The sequence below is a fragment of the Caretta caretta genome, chromosome 1 (assembly GCF_965140235.1).
Source record: "Caretta caretta isolate rCarCar2 chromosome 1, rCarCar1.hap1, whole genome shotgun sequence".
Lineage (NCBI taxonomy): Eukaryota > Metazoa > Chordata > Testudines > Cheloniidae > Caretta > Caretta caretta.
The window spans coordinates 134,808,652-134,824,831 of record NC_134206.1 but is presented as its reverse complement, the minus strand read 5'-3'; the positions used below and the strand labels follow the sequence as shown (position 1 = coordinate 134,824,831).

The 16,180-nt window shown below is 44.3% G+C and overlaps 1 protein-coding gene and 1 long non-coding RNA gene across 2 annotated transcripts in view; both read left to right on the top strand.

The window, feature by feature from the left end:
* The window catches only part of ARHGAP6 (Rho GTPase activating protein 6), a 499,309-nt gene that overhangs the window by 12,528 nt on the left and 470,601 nt on the right, over positions 1 to 16,180 (top strand). The window lies entirely within an intron of this gene.
* LOC142072940 (uncharacterized) overlaps positions 1 to 16,180 on the top strand; it is a 46,553-nt gene that overhangs the window by 9,383 nt on the left and 20,990 nt on the right. The window lies entirely within an intron of this gene.

The window sequence follows — 16,180 nt, the reverse complement described above, 5'->3', positions numbered from 1 at the left end:
TTCTCTCTCTCTGAAAGAGCTAAAAATATTTCTCTTACAGGAAATGTTTGTCATTCTGTTACGTCTTTTGTTTCCCATAGGAGGTAGTACTTCTAATTTATTGAATAAATCTTTCGGAATTGTGTTCTCATCAGAGCTAATTCAGTATAGACTTTTTTGGATATGCGATCCAAGATATCTCACCTGTTTTTACTTGTTTTTACTATACTTTACTGTTTTTACTTGTTACTTCACTTGTTTTTAGAAGAGATGCAATCCGTTTTACAGTGACTTTAAGGATTGGGAAAAGGTGATGCTCACAGGATATATGAAAGTTTAAAGATCACGAGGAAAATCAAATTGTGTATGGTTCCTTGAATATTAACAAATCTTCAGTAATTTCTTAAATTTCATAATATTTTTGGTGGTACGTTTTTGTTCTTTCCTACACCATGAAAGAAGAGATTTTTTTATTTATTTATTTAATTTTTTTTACTGTTTTAAATGAATTCTGGCCAAGTTTTGGACCATAATCTAATTAATGTAATTTCTTTTGAAAGCAGTTATGTATGTAAATATGGAAAGATTTAACCCTCATAATAACGTCCTGTTTGGAAGTTAAGTATGTTTGGTTGTTTTAATATGAGAGTGTGTGTGGATGTATGTGTGTCTTGGGGTTGACATTCTTATGACTCAAAGAAAGACCCTATTCTACACTACACTGTGGTACAACTGTGCAATCATTACAGGTTAATGTTGTGATTTTTATCTGACAAAATGCATGGTTTGACCATGTTTGTGTGTTTGCATCTCAGGATATGTCTACACTTACGGTGATGTGTACACTATAGACACTGCATACACCCCTAGTGTGGATATAAATACCGTGAGACACTGCGTAGATGAGTAGGGTACAGACACGCTAGAACAGTGGTGGGCAAACTATTGCCCTTGCCTGCAGGCACTGCCCTCCGCAGCTCCCATTGGCTGGGAACAGGGAACCGCGGCCAATGGGAGCTTCAGGGGAAGTACCTGCAGGCGAAGGCAGCGCACAGAGCCCTCTGCCCCCCCACTCCCGGGGCCACGGGGATGTGGTGCCGGCCGCTTCCGGGAGCAGCGCGGGGTCAGGGCAGGCGGGCAGCCTGCTTGAGCACTGCCGCATGCAGCTGCCACCCCGGAGCCGCTCCAGGTAAGCAGCACCGGGCCGGAGCCAGTATCCCGAACCCCTCCTGCACCCCGCACCCCAACCCCCTGTCCTCAGCCCCCAACCCACTTCCCTGAGCCCCCTCCCACACTGCTCCTGCACCTCAACCCCCTGCCCTGAGCCCCCTCCCACACTCCGCATCCTCTCCTGCACCTCAACCCTGCACCCCAACCCTGCCCATAGCCCCCTCGTACACCCTGCACCCCTCCTGCACCCCAACCCCCTGCCCTGATCCCCCTCGTACACCTCACACCCCTCCTCTGCCCCAACACCTTGCCCTGAGCCCTTTCCTGCACACCGCACCCCTCCCACACCCCGCACTCCCTCCTGCACCCCAACCCCCTGCCCCAGCCCTACATCCATGGCCCTGTATGCAATTTTCCCACCCAGATGTGGCCCTCGGGCCAAAAAGTTTGCCACCCCTGCGCTAGAACCTTAGTGTATATAATCCACATGGCTCTCTATGCACCCAAGCAGTGCCTCCCATATCTACTCTGCTGTTTTTAATAGTGTAGTGTTGCACTGCCAGAGCCTTTCCCTACCACAGTGAAAGACTGCAACAGCGGGGCAAGGCTCTGGCAAAGGGAAGGCAGCAGGGAAAAGCTCTGGCAGCTCCCAACTCCTAGAGCCTGTCTCTGCCATAGGGAGCTGCTGGAGCCATTCCTTAGCACAGGGAAAGGCTCTGGCAGCTGGCAAAAACTCTGGCGAGAGGAATGCTCTGGCAGCTCCCCACTGCCTGAGCCTTTCCCTCTGCTTCCCCTCCTGCCAATGCCTTTCACTGCCGTGTGTAGCTTCATGTGCCCTCCACACCACAGCAAGTGTAGGTAAGGTCTAACATGCTGCTTAACCAGGCTTTGTACCAGTACGTTATGGGAATATTTAGACAACTCTCTCTCACCTTCTCAGCATGGGGTACGGTACCTGGAGAACAGGCACAGACCTGTACCTGCACTCTGTGATGTCCTAATAATGCACTCTCACAGCTGGGAGGAAGGAAACCTGGCCAAATGGATTTTATAGGTGTAGTTAGACTAGAAGCTTCTATTCCTGCTTCCTTGGCTTGACTCACAGCATCTGCCTTGCGGTTCCCAACCTCTTTGTCTCCCACCTCTGACCCTCTGGTATCCTGACCAGCCTGACTCAGGTTCCTGACTCATGGTTCTGATCTCCAGTTTGTCTCCCGCTTCTGACCTTCTGGTATCCTGACCCAGACAACTTTTGACTCCTGTCTCGTGACTGTGAACTCTGGCTCTGACTACGAGGTCTGGTTTCCCACAACTCGCTGGGAAATCCCATCTACATTGCACAAAGAGGGGAAAAAAAGAGTTTTGAACTAGTTACAGGCACGCAACCATTTGCCAACCTCAGGTGAAAAGCTAAGGTTACCATGCTTACTGTGTATTGCTGCCCATTGGTCTGAGTGGTTAGCCAATATTTGGAGCCTTGCTGTGTTGTTTCTTTTAAAAGGAGAAATTGATTTGAGTCAGATATTTCTTTGGTGCAGTCCTGTTGATTTACAATGAATGTACACAAATTACTGTTTTTCTGAACACAATAAGAATCAAACATCGGGAGATAGTTTCCTTGTTCAGAAATCCAAGCCTGCTTTCCAACTTATTTCATGCCCCAAAGAATCTTTCTTGGCTTCCTTCAAGGGCCACACTCACAGTTCTCTGGCTTTCTCCTGTCTGCTTCTGACACGCACACACAGCTGCCAACTTTCAGCTTTTCTGGGGATGCTCCATCCCTGTTCAGGGGAGCACCAAATGGACACACAGACAACTTCACCAATCAGTGCCCCAACACCTGCATTTGCACTCACCCAGGGAAACCCTTCTTATTAACCCTAATTTAGTTCTTGTTCCGAACTTCCCATAGGGTCCAGTGACCTATGCGGTGGCTTCTGTTGTTTCAGCTGTCTCTAAACAAAGGGACATTTAATTTCTCCCTCATTTAGCCTTATTGAAAGGTAGCTAGTGCACCTAGAAGCTTCAGCGAGGTCTGTGATTGCTCATAGATCAAAGACTGCTTGGTGGCAGCCACCAACACCCTCCAATGTAACAGATTTAACCATGCCAGGAACTGGTTACGCACTTGGTGAAAATAGTAGCGCAGACAGGGCCTAAAAATAGTTTTCAGAGAGCAGGAAGCAATGCAGTTTTTAGCCTTGTGCATAATCAGGGGGATGGGTCTCTATTATAATATCCTTATCATAATAACACCAGATGATAAGTAAATAAGAATGGAATTATGATGACAACCACATTTCTATACAGATATTGTAGGTACAGTTTAGGTAACTTTTCCCCTACAAATTTCTTCCCCATCAAAAATGGGGAAAATTGTGCCCTTCTTTCCACTGTCACCCTGTGTTGCTAAGGCAACCAACCACTTTGATCCTTGGTCTGATTTTTTTTTCCTGAATGTGACTCAGCTTAGCAAATGTTTTGTAATATTGTATATTCCCTAAGGTAAATTGATACAACTAGCAAAACATCAGCAAGTGCTTTATCTATAATTTTAATACAAAATCATGAAGATGTGTATTGTACTGTCATTATTCCTTAATTCTTATAGCGGGCAACGCAAAGTGTCTGGGATCCTGTACAGATGTTATGATGCTATGCACTGGTTTCCAACTGAATACTGAATCTGATACAAGGTCCTGGCACTCATCTTCAAAGTTCTTAATGAGCTGAGGCTTGACTACCTCAGTGCTTCTTCTCCTTTTCCTCAAGTTCAAAAATATGGGGACCAACAGGCAGGATGTATCTGGCAGGGCTGAAGATGAGGCTTGCTGGTGACAATGTGTTCATGTTAAAGGGTACCTTGTTGTGTAACTCTGCTGGAGAAGGTCAGCATGAAGACCATGTTTTGATTCCTTCAAAGCACAATGTAAGACTCCTCTGTTTGCACAAATCTTTTCTCATCAAATCTTCTCTCAACAGTGACAATCTGGCTGATGAGCTTCCTCTCCTTTCTAATGATGTCCTGCACAACAGAACTTCCTATCTGTTTTCCATCACCAGTGCAACTACACTGACATTAGTATCCAGGCTCAGGCATTTTCAGCTCTATGTTGTAAAGACCAGAATGTCTAAAGCTTGATCTATAGTAGTGTTAATATAGGTGCAGCTACACTAGTGTTTGAAAACAGGTTTTTCTATCTTAGACACTCCCATAGATAACTCCCCATGGGGGCAGAGAAATGGAGAGACACTAGTGAAAGACAGTCCCTCTGAGAGTGCTATAGAGAATGTAATCTGACTAGGATGGTATTGATTTTAATCATCCTTGGTCTTTATTCTCCCTGAATTGCCCATTGTTTGAGTAAAATGGGTATAAAAAGCTTACACACAAATGCTAATTTGGTAATTTTTTACACCCAAGTTGCACCAGAATAAATGACTCCAGAAGGTACAGGGCACTAGAAAATCAGGTCCCTCATATTTGGCAGCTAGAAATAATAATGAATGGTGAAACATACATAATTTGTGTATAAATAAAAGGAAACCTCATTTCTGCCACTGTGGGATTACAACTCTCCCCTCATTTCAGTCACATCTCATACAGCATATGTCTGAACGACTGCAGTGCAGGAGAAATGATGCTTATCTGAGGAAGGCCTATGTTGAGAGATGTCTCTCATCTCATTGTTCTCAGAGGCTGCTTCTGTGCTAGTATTTTTTTGGGAAATCTCCCACTGTTGCTTTGCAGCTGCACTGGAGGTAGCACAAATGTAAAAAGAATATGGGTGTTTTTAGAGCTGGCTGGAAAAATTCTGATGACTCCTTTTTTTCTTCTTCCACATTTTCTGATTTGTCAAAATTGAAATATTTTATGGAGACTATTCAATTTAAGCAAAGTTCTGATGGAACCCAGGCAGGGGTCTGATTGAACTCTGCCTGCTGGGAGGTTTCAAAATCTGCCTGGTTTCCTGCTAGCTCACTTGCCTGGCTCCTCAGCAGCCCACCTACTAGACTGCATCAGAGTCAGGGACCCTAGGACACCCAGGGTCCACGATTCTAGGGCAGCCTGCCTTGGAGCCAGGACTCCATTTCCTTTGTCAGAGAATCTTCAAATTGTTGGAGTTTGTTTCTCACCAGAACTAAACCAAATATTGAAATGCACTACAAAATGGAATTACCGTTCTCCACGCAGCTCTTGTGTTTTTTGTTTGTTTGGTTGGTTACCTTGTCTCCTTGTGCTCAGGGCAGGTCTAATCAACAAAATGCCAAAACCACCTTTTTTCAAGAGGTACAAAGTATTATTTGGAGAGAGTGTTCCTAAACACCCAACGTAACTATACTCTGGGTGTCTAATGGCAGCTTCATTTTGTGTGACTTTCTTTCAAACCATCATCCAAAATGTGTTAGAGAGGCAAAAAATAAAATTGGAGAGAAACAGCACAGGGAGGGGAAAAGAAATTCAAAGGTGTGTGAAAGGGAGAAAAGATCTCTTCAGCTGAGATTTGAACTGAGAATTTCAGCAGGTATAAAGGGGGGAAAAGGTGTGATAATATGACAATGCATAGAGGTGTCTATTTTATATTACACAGCAACATTTAACCTCAGATTGACCTTGAAATTTAGAAGCTAATGGGGACAGTTACGTAATTGGGAACTGCTAAAGTTAAACTAAATAGAATTTGGGAGATATGGGTCACACAGTCTAGAGAGAACAAGAACCAAATTGACTTGCTGAAGTATGTGCTTCCACAGTTCTATTTAAAAGTAGCACCGTTCATGATTTACCACTGTTTTGTTTTGAGCTTCCAAAATATGTTTTGTAGACAACGGGGTTTTCCATGCCTTTCCCCCCTCTTCAGTAATGATCTCAGCAAGTCTGCATTCTTCTGGAAAAGTTCTATAAAATGAGTTAAGTATGGCTTCTAACATAGTGTATGAAATTGATCTGACAAAAGATCTTGCCTATATTAAACCAAAATCTTAATTGCCAGGATCATTAGACATTTATATTTCTCAACCTTAGGATTACTTTGCTTAGCTGCTTATTTCCTGTTTTGTTTTTTCCTTCTCCCCATTTCCTTTCATCTTAGCTATACAGTCATGGTGTATAGGCCTCTGTTCCTCTCTGCTTGCTTTTGTATCCATTCATGAAATCCTAAAGTTAGAGATGGAAAAGACCTATTAAGTCATCCTATCTCTTTCTCTGCAAATTTAAACATGTTCCCTACAGTAAATTTCTAGTGTCTTCTCCTATCTAGTTCTAAATGTCTCATTTGATGAGGTTTCCATCAGGTTCTTGAGACAATGTACCATACTTTTAATATGTTTTGCTGTAAGGCAATTTTTCTGACCATCTAGTTTACATTTTCCGGATCCCAATTTTATTCCATTACTCTTAATACCACATTAAACAACCCCTCTGCCTGCTTGGTGTTGACACCCTTCAAGTATTTGTAGAGAGAAGTTCCCAAGCCTGAGTTCCTCAGTCCTTATTATTCAGTTTCTCCATCTCCTCTTTTTGTGAGAATTTGTGGGACCCAGGTCTGCTGGCTTCTGGGCAGCTGCTTTGTCCACACCGCCACCAGGCAGCTTTGGTGAAGTGTGGACCAGCAGCCTGCAAGTTCTACAGGTTCAAGCACTGCTGTATGTCACAGCCACAGAGGCCCCTGCTGACAGAACCTACCACATTCCCTGATTGCCCCAGGCATGCTATTTAAGGCTTAGGGGATACACCCAAAGGCTGTCTGTACAATCAGGCAGATCCCAGCTTACTGCTGCAAACAGACCTGACTGTAGTTTTTTTCAGCTGCACAGTTCCCTGTCTACACTGTGATATCCTCAGCAAGCCAGACTGCCTAAACAGGCCAGGGTCTTTACTTTTCTTTCTCTTCAGAAGGTATAAACAGTGTAATTGCCAGCAGTTATAAGTTACCACATAGTCCTTTCTAAGCAAGCATGCTTATTCTTAAGGAGAAAGTATTACAGAGAAAATATTAAAACAATAAAAGAACCTACATGCATGCTAAAAAGCTTATCAGAGATCACTCCAACTCCATCATCAGGCTTTGGAAGGATCAGTCCGTCAAAACCCACAACTGGGTTTTCCCTATGCTTACAAATTCATAATTCTCTCAAATTCAGAACCAGAGCAACCAGCTAGGCAGCTCAGTCTCTTCTCTATACAGCTTGGGTCCCTGCTCTTGGCCTCATGTAACAGGTGATCAGCAGGCAAAGGTCCCCTCAGGGCATAGCTTCAAAAGACTGGATTTTTGGATAAGCAGAGGTGGGGAATTTGCATTTACCTCCTCCTAGATATTCCCCAGGAAAACCACTTCACACTTATTTTCCCAAAAGTCCATTCTTGACTGGCACATTATTACACAATCCTTTAATCATCCTGGCTTTATATCTGTCACAGTCATATCTAGGGGTAAGATTTCCAAAAGCATGTAAATAACATAAGCTCTTAGGTCACTTTTGAAAATGGAACTTAGGCTCCTAAGTCACTTTTGAAAATCTTACTTTAGGTCTCTTACAACCTTACAGAAATTCCAATCAGCCTGGAAAGTACCATTGTTTTAAGTTATTTATTTATTATTGGGTGTATTCATTTTCATTTTTCCCAGAAGAATCTTATTTTTTGCCCATAATTCCTAGTTCCTTTTGCATTGTTCTGACTTCATCTTCTTCTTGTTTTGAATCCTTTGCAGATGTCACTAATGTATTGTTTGCTCCCTCTTGCTGATTATTATTGAGAATGTTAAGGCTGGGTCTAACAGTCATTCTTGTGGCATGAGAAATTTTACCACAACTTGTTACATTAAATTGCTCATTATCATCACTATTTATTTTCAGTCGGTTTTCAGTTTCTGACAATGTTCCTATCTGAGCCAATAGGAAATTATTTTTCAAGAAATACTTCCTGAGACAGTATTAATGTAGTACTAAATTCTAAATATATCTACTGTATTCGTTTTACCCACTAAGAGACACATACTCTATCCTTGAAGGTGAATGAGAATTTTGACTGAGTGAAGAGTGCAGTGCCTGGCCTAATTTTGTAATTCTGTCCAAAAAAGCAATTGTTTGTCTTTCTAGCTCTGTTCTTTGAAATCTCATTCTGTTTATGGTAACTCAGTGTGATGTTACAGCTCAATGATGTGTTATGCTGTAGTTCTATGTTTTTCAAACTGTTTCATGGAGCCATTACTGGTTGTCTATAGAATAAAATATTTTGAAAACCAAGCATGGTGGAATGTGACATTGAGCTGAGCATGAAGGGTGGCTCATTTGGAATCCTGATAAAGAGGGCTTCAAAATGAAAACTCGCTTCAAACCACAATATTGTCTTGCTTTCTGCTGGGGAGAGCTTGCCTGCCCCTCCACAGCTGTAGAGGGCTCCAGACGCAGCAGAAACAGAGAATTTCCACTACATGAGAGAGAGGCAGAAGTTGGGACCTCATATAGAGTGGACTATTTGCACAGTACGATCTAGTATTTATGGTGCTTCATGTGCAGAAGGCTTTGGAGGTGGCTGGCTAAATCCACTGCTGAATGGAGACAGAGACACAAGAGCAGTGGGACTACATCATTCCATTCCCAGGGTTATAATGGCAGTTGCAGTGGCTACACTGCCTTTCCATGGCTTGAGAGGATTGGATTCCTTTCCCCTATCCGTGGGCTCCTGCAGAATGCTCTGGACTAAGTCTGCCTAGTGTGGCTTTGCACATGGAATGGGATTTAGCCCTATACATTTATCTGGAACTGAGGACAGTGGTTCCAGCAATCTCAGATAATTTGCCACTCTGAGTTACAATTATTGAAAGCAATAGTCTTCTGCAGATAGTAAGATTATTTTTGGCTTCCCTCAGGGATTATAAAATGTGCTCTTTTGTTTCAGATGAAGGCATATAACCATATAGCTCCAACAGAGATAGTTGATCTGTGTGACAAAATGTCTTTTCATTCTTTGAGAAACCAATAAGAACGTTTTAAAACTTAATGTAAACTATGTTGGACATCTTATTCATTGCTTGAATAATTTAATAGAGTCAGTTCTGGGGGTTTTCTTTTCTTTGAAGCATTTCTATGTAGAAAAATGTCACCTTAAATGTTTAGCAACAATCTAAATAAAGGTGAAGTCCAAGTTATTAAAAAGTTACATCATGCTTATAAAATTTCCATGCGCCATGCCAGGAAAAAATCTGCATAATATGCTTTTTTTTTCCTAGGAAGGTACTTGTTTACCAGTAAGGTTTGATCTTCTTGTCTGTCTTTGGCTATCTCCTGTGTCAAGTTATCTCTCAAAGCAGAAGAGAAAGAGGTGTTTCCTGCAACATAAAAAGTGCCAATCTGTTTCAAAAGAGAAATGAAGCACGATTGAATTGGCCAAAAATGGGTGACGCTCAGCTTCCTTGCAAATATCTTAACTTCTAAGTTTTCAGTGTAGCAAATCCACTGTAACATAACTTCCTATTCAGAAATGAGCAAATACCCTGCTAACTCCATAATCATATCTGTGAGCTTGACACACAATTCAGGTAGAATCGGATATCACTGCTGAATTCCCTAGATACTTGTGAGTGGGGAACTCTAGAACAAGGAAGGTGGCCTGGAGACACATACACATTCTGCTAGGAAATCAATCATTTGGAGGCCAAATGAAACCAGGGGTGTTACACAGCTGCCATTGGTGGGTTACTACTCTGTGTCAGCAACTCTTTTGAGGCCGGATGTACTCACTGCACCTAATACACTGTTGCCATGATATATACCGAAAAGGTGGTGTGTAATACACATCATTGGAAAATTAATAACTCACTGATCATGAATATTCTTGTGTAGGTATGTACGGGGTGTGTACTAAGAGTTATAAATATGTGATAGGATTATGTTCTTAAAATGTGTTTGGCAAGCAATGCATAAGCCCAGTCTGCCCTAGACAAAGGAATGTGTATTTGCTTGTCTGACCAGCATGGGGTCAGGCAAAGACAATGTAGGTACACTATCATGGAAGGTAAACAAAGCTATAAAGTTAACAAGCGGGGGACAAGACATCATGGCATCTACACCCCAACAGGAGACAGAAACTTTGTCTGGGCTTATTTTTCAAAAAATACATCTCAAAGGGGATTCAAGGGGCCAGAGCTCTTGAAATCACAGACTGTTGGGTCCTTCAACTAAAGGGGCTGAAGTCGATAGGAACTGACTATAGGTGAGAAACCTGCTTAGGCAAAGATTGTAATTTGCGGAAACTAAGTTTTAGTGTTAGAAGAGTGTTTTTATTTTTGGCTGTTTTGTAATCATTTCTATCCTTATTCCTTAGGACTAAGTCATGTCAAATATATCTCCTTTTGTTAAATAAACTTGTTTTACTTTTACTGTAAACCAAATCAGTGCTGTGATTGAAATAAGAGTGTTTGTCAGACTCCAGTTAAATTAGTGATCTGCAATGTATTGTCCCTTTAAAGGAGCTACAAACTTAACTTCTTTGAATGCTCTAGGAGAGGGCTGGACACTACAGAGATATGTCTCTGGGGAACTCAGGAGTTGGGGTTCACTGTTTGTTACCTGCAAGGCATAGTTTGGACTGGCGAAGTCCTGAAGAGTTTGCTGGCAAAGTAGACAACCTGGTGTGTCAGGGAACTGCCACACAGCTTCACAATAGCAAAACTCTCACTTGCTCCGGCTGAGCGGGGTAACACAGTAACTTGCAATTCTGGGAACCTCAGTAGATTGTGACATTAGCAGATGGCTTTGGGGAAATTTGAGACTGGGAAGGTTTTGGGGTCACTCTGCAAAGTGGGTGGTGGAAGCCAGAGGTGACCTGCATGCTTGTATGCTGGCTGTTGGTGTCAGGGCTGTGAGCCACAGCAGTATAACATTTAAGACACCCAGAGTTGCAGGGCAAGTGATGGCATAAGCCATCACTGGTCTGGTTTGAGCCCCAAAGTGTCACACTGGGTGTGACTGGATGCAGATGAGAGTGAGTATGTTCAAACAGAATCCTTGGAAGACTGAAGTGGTGACCATGCTCTGGGGAAAGCAAGTAAAAGAGTTAGAGGGGTGATAGAACATCTTGCTGCTAAGGATTTATGTCCAGGGGCAGCTCTAGTGGTTGTGCATGGGTTTAGTTGCACCCACAGATATAATTAAACCAAAGGTGCAAAAACACGTTGTGTGCAATTCCACTTGCAGCACATGGTTGTGCCACTCCTGGCCACATCACTGCATGATAATATCAGAGTCATGTGCTGCCACAGAGGTCCGAAGGGCAAAATCTGCCAGAGGTGACACTGGGGTGGGTTTGTGGGATACCACTGTGTCCCAGACTCCAGGCAGCATGGACTCAGGGGCACGGTTCTGCACTCATGGCAGGGTCTCTCCCTGCTCTGAGTAGCCAGGTCTGGATGTTGAGCAGAGCTGCCTCCCACACTGTGTCCAGGGTAGGGTCTCTCCCACCTCCATGAGTAACTGGGGCTGCCACCTCACTGGACCATCTCCTCAGATTTGGGATCCACCCTGGCAGGTCAGGGGAGGGGCTGAGATTCCACCCAAAGTCCTAGCATACAGCGTCTGCGTGTTTGTCTGTCTGTCACTGTGTATGCATTTCCATGTCAGTCTGTCTCTGTCAAACAAGTGATGGAGAATCAAACTGTACCCACTGAATTGGCAAGCTACATCTGCCCCTCTGTATTTCCAACATTTGAGATTGGTACAGTTACAATCTCAGCTGCCTTTGGATGGTCAAATAACAGCCGTGACCATGGCTGCTTCTTTTTAACATTTGTATAAAGTCATGAGGCTGCAGCCTTTTCTTTCAGATGCAGACTTTGTCACTGTGGCTCATGCCTTTGTTATTGCTAGGTTGGATCACTGCAGCGTGCTCTACATTGGACTAAACCTTAAATCCATTCAGAACGTGAGGCAAGTGCAGAACGTACCCTGTTAGGTGAGGTGTCTTGTTGTGAACATGTGACACCAGTGATCTGGGATCCACACTGGCTGTCTATTGGCTTCTGGGAGATATTTAAGTGTTTGGTTTTTGTTTCTTAGTATAACCAGTAAAGCCCTAATGGCTTGGGGCCTTACTACGGAAAGAATGCCTCTTTCCCCATGCTATGCCATAATGAGATCAGTGGAAGTGGCTGAGGTAGATCTCCCTTGGTTTGAGCTAGGAGGCTGATGGCACAGTGTTCTTCTTGAAGTCCTTTTCCTTTTGAGTGCTATTACCCATCATAGAAAAAAGGTGATAATGAACCCAACATAGGACTGTCCTCTATCTCTTGATTTAATGCCCAGGAGGGGGAGAAAGCGCTTTCAAATGTGCCCAAAAGGTTAACATGTAGAGATCATGGATGGAATTGTGGTAAAGGCATGAGAATGGGACCCAGGAGACCTGGATTCAGCTTCTTGGTCTCTCACAGAAATCTAGGTGATCTTGGACAAGAGATTTAATTTCTCCATTCCTCAGTTCCCTTGTGAAAAATAGAAACATACTTCCTATCTCTCACGCACTGACTGTCTTGTTTATTTAGACTGTAAGCTGCTTTGGGCAGGGACTCTCTCTTACTATGTATATGTACAGTGCCTAGCATAAGGGGGCCTGAACTTGGTTGGAGCTTCTACATACAAATGTACTAGCGATGATAATTAATAAGCACACTGAAGACATCACAGCCCATGTGTCCTTCCCAACCCTCCTTTTGACTTTATTAACACCTTAAACAGAAGGGGTAACATATAGGGTTGCCAATTTTGTAATATTTAGAACTGAATACTCCAGCAGGAGTGCTGGAACCTCCCTCGCCCTGCCTTTTCCTTTACGAGGCCCTACCCTGCCTCTTTCCCAAGGCCCTGTGCCTTCCCCGAGGTCCCACCCCCGCCTTGTCCCTTCCTCCCAGGCCCTGACCACTGTTCACTCCTCTTCCCCCTACCCCCTGTTGCTTGCTGCTTTTCCCCTCTCCCCCCACCTTCCCTCTGCCCGGGGCAGGAAGGACTCACCTGCGGAGCCAGGGCTGGGAGCTGCAGCCACGCAATACGGGTAGAAGGTGGCACCGGCTGATTAGGGGCTGGCATGGGTGATGATCTGGTGCCTCTCCGCCTTCCCCACCCACAGTAACGGGACTTTGGGTGTCTGGTCAGTAGATCTGACTGGACACTGTCAGGTCCCCTTTTCAACCAGACTTTCCAGTTGAAAACCAGGCACCTGGCCACCCTAGTAACATACGAGTAGTAGATCGAGTCTGGCCTGGTTGTTTGACTCAGGATTCCCCTTCACAATCACCACGTTCCCCTTCGCTCTTTTTTTTTTTTTTTTTTTGGTGTGTCTGAGTTCCCAGTTGATTGCTTCAGACCCTGAAGGCTCTTTCTTTGCACCAGGCAGCACGAGATATAGATGAGCTTGTGAGGGTAAGTCACGGTGTTTCTTCTCTTCCTCTTTTACTTCCAAGATTCAGAGGGACCTTTGGCAGTCTTATGGCATCAGTCCACTCAGTCCTAAAATTTGGAATCTGGATACTCCATCGTTTTTGTACTACATTTCATAGAAACATAGAATATCAGGGTTGGAAGGGACCTTAGGAGGTCATCTAGTCCAACCCCCTGCTCAAAGGAGGACCGATCCCCAATTAAATCATCCCAGCCAGGGCTTTGTCAAGCCTGACCTTAAAAACTTCTAAGGAAGGAGATTTCACCACCTCCCTAGGTAACGCATTCCAGTGTTTCACCACCCTCCTAGTGAAAAGGTTTTCCTAATATCCAACCTAAATCTCCCCCACTGCAACTTGAGACCATTACTCCTTGTTCTGTCATCTGCTACCACTGAGAACAGTCTAGAGCCATCCTCTTTGGAACCCCCTTTCAGGTAGTTGAAAGCAGCTATCAAATCCCCCCTCATTCTTCCCTTCTGTAGACTAAACATCCCCAGTTCCCTCAGTCTCTCCTCATAACTCATGTGTTCCAGTCCCCTAATCATTTTTGTTGCCCTTCGCTGGACTCTCTCCAATTTATCCACATCCTTCTTGAAGTGTGGGGCCCAAAACTGGACACAGTACTCCAGATGAGGCCTCACCAGTGTCGAATAGAGGGGAACGATCACGTCCCTCGATCTGCTGGCAATGCCCCTACTTATACATCCCAAAATGCCATTGGCCTTCTTGGCAACAAGGGCACACTGTTAACACATATCCGCTTCTCATCCACTGTAACCCCTAGGTCCTTTTCTGCAGAACTGCTGCCGAGCCATTTGGTCCCTAATCTGTAGCGGTGCATGGGATTCTTCCATCCTAAGTGCAGGACTCTGCACTTGTCCTTGTTGAACCTCATTAGATTTCTTTTGGCCCAATCCTCTAATTTGTCTACGGCCCTCTGTATCCTATCCCTACTCTCCAGCGTATCTACCTCTCCTCCCAGTTTAGTGTCATCTGCAAACTTGCTGAGGGTGCAATCCACACCATCCTCCAGATCATTTATGAAGATATTGAACAAAACCGGCCCCAGGACCGACCCTTGGGGCACTCCACTTGATACCGGCTGCCAACTAGACATGGAGCCATCGATCATTACCCGTTGAGCCCGATAATCTAGCCAGCTTTCTATCCACCTTATAGTCCATTCATCCAGCCCATACTTCTTTAACTTGCTGGCAAGAATACTGTGGGAGACCGTGTCAAAAGCTTTGCTAAAATCAAGGAACAACATGTCCACTGCTTTCCCTTCATCCACAGAGCCAGTTATCTCGTCATAGAAGGCAATTAGATTAGTCAGGCATGACTTTCCCTTGGTGAATCCATGCTGACTGTTCCTGATCACTTTCATCTCATGTAAGTGCTTCAGGATTGATTCTTTGAGGACCTGCTCCATGATTTTTCCGGGGACTGAGGTGAGTCTGACTGGCCTGTAGTTCCCAGGATCCTCCTTCTTCCCTTTTTTAAAGATCGGCAAGACATTAGCCTTTTTCCAGTCATCTGGGACTTCCCCGGATTGCCATGAGTTTTCAAAGATAATGGCCAATGGCTCTGCAATCACATCTGCCAGCTCCTTTTGCACTCTCGGATGCAACGCATCCGGCTCCATGGACTTGTGCACATGCAGCTTTTCTAAATAGTCCCGAACCACTTCTTTCTCCACAGAGGGCTGGTCACCTCTTCCCCATGCTGTGCTGCCCAGTGCAGTAGTCTGGGAGCTGACCTTGTTCGTGAAGACAGAGGCAAAAAAAGCATTGAGTACATTAGCTTTTTCCACATCCTCTGTCACTAGGTTGCCTCCCTCATTCAGTAAGGGGCCCACACTTTCCTTGACTTTCTTCTTGTTGCTAACATACCTGAAGAAACCCTTCTTGTTACTCTTAACATCTCTTGCTAGCTGCAACTCCAGGTGTGATTTGGCCTTCCTAATTTCACTCCTGCATGCCCAAGCAATATTTTTATACTCATCCCTGGTCATTTGTCCAATCTTCCACTTCTTGTAAGCTTCTTTTTTGTATTTAAGATCAGCAAGGATTTCACTGTTAAGCCAAGCTGGTCGCCTGCCATATTTACTATTCTTTCTACACATCGGGATGGTTTGTCCCTGTAACCTCAATAAGGATTCTTTAAAATACAGCCAGCTCTCCTGGACTCCTTTTCCCCTCTTGTTATTCTTCCAGGGGATCTTGCCCATTAGTTCCCTGAGGGAGTCAAAGTCTGCTTTTTTGAAGTCCAGGGTCCGTATTCTGCTGCTTTCCTTTCTTCCTTGTGTCAGGATCCTGAATTCGACCATCTCATGGTCACTGCCTCCCAGGTTCCCATCCACTTTAGCTTCCCCTACTAATTCTTCCCAGTTTGTGAGCAGCAGGTCAAGAAGAGCTCTGCCCCTAGTTGGTTCCTCCAGCACTTGCACCAGGAAATTGTCCCCTACATTTTCCAAAAACTTCCTGGATTGTCTGTGCACCGCTGTATTGCTCTCCCAGCAGATATCAGGGTGATTGAAGTCTCCCATGAGAACCAGGGCGTGCAATCGAGTAACTTCTGCGAGTTGCCGGAAGAAA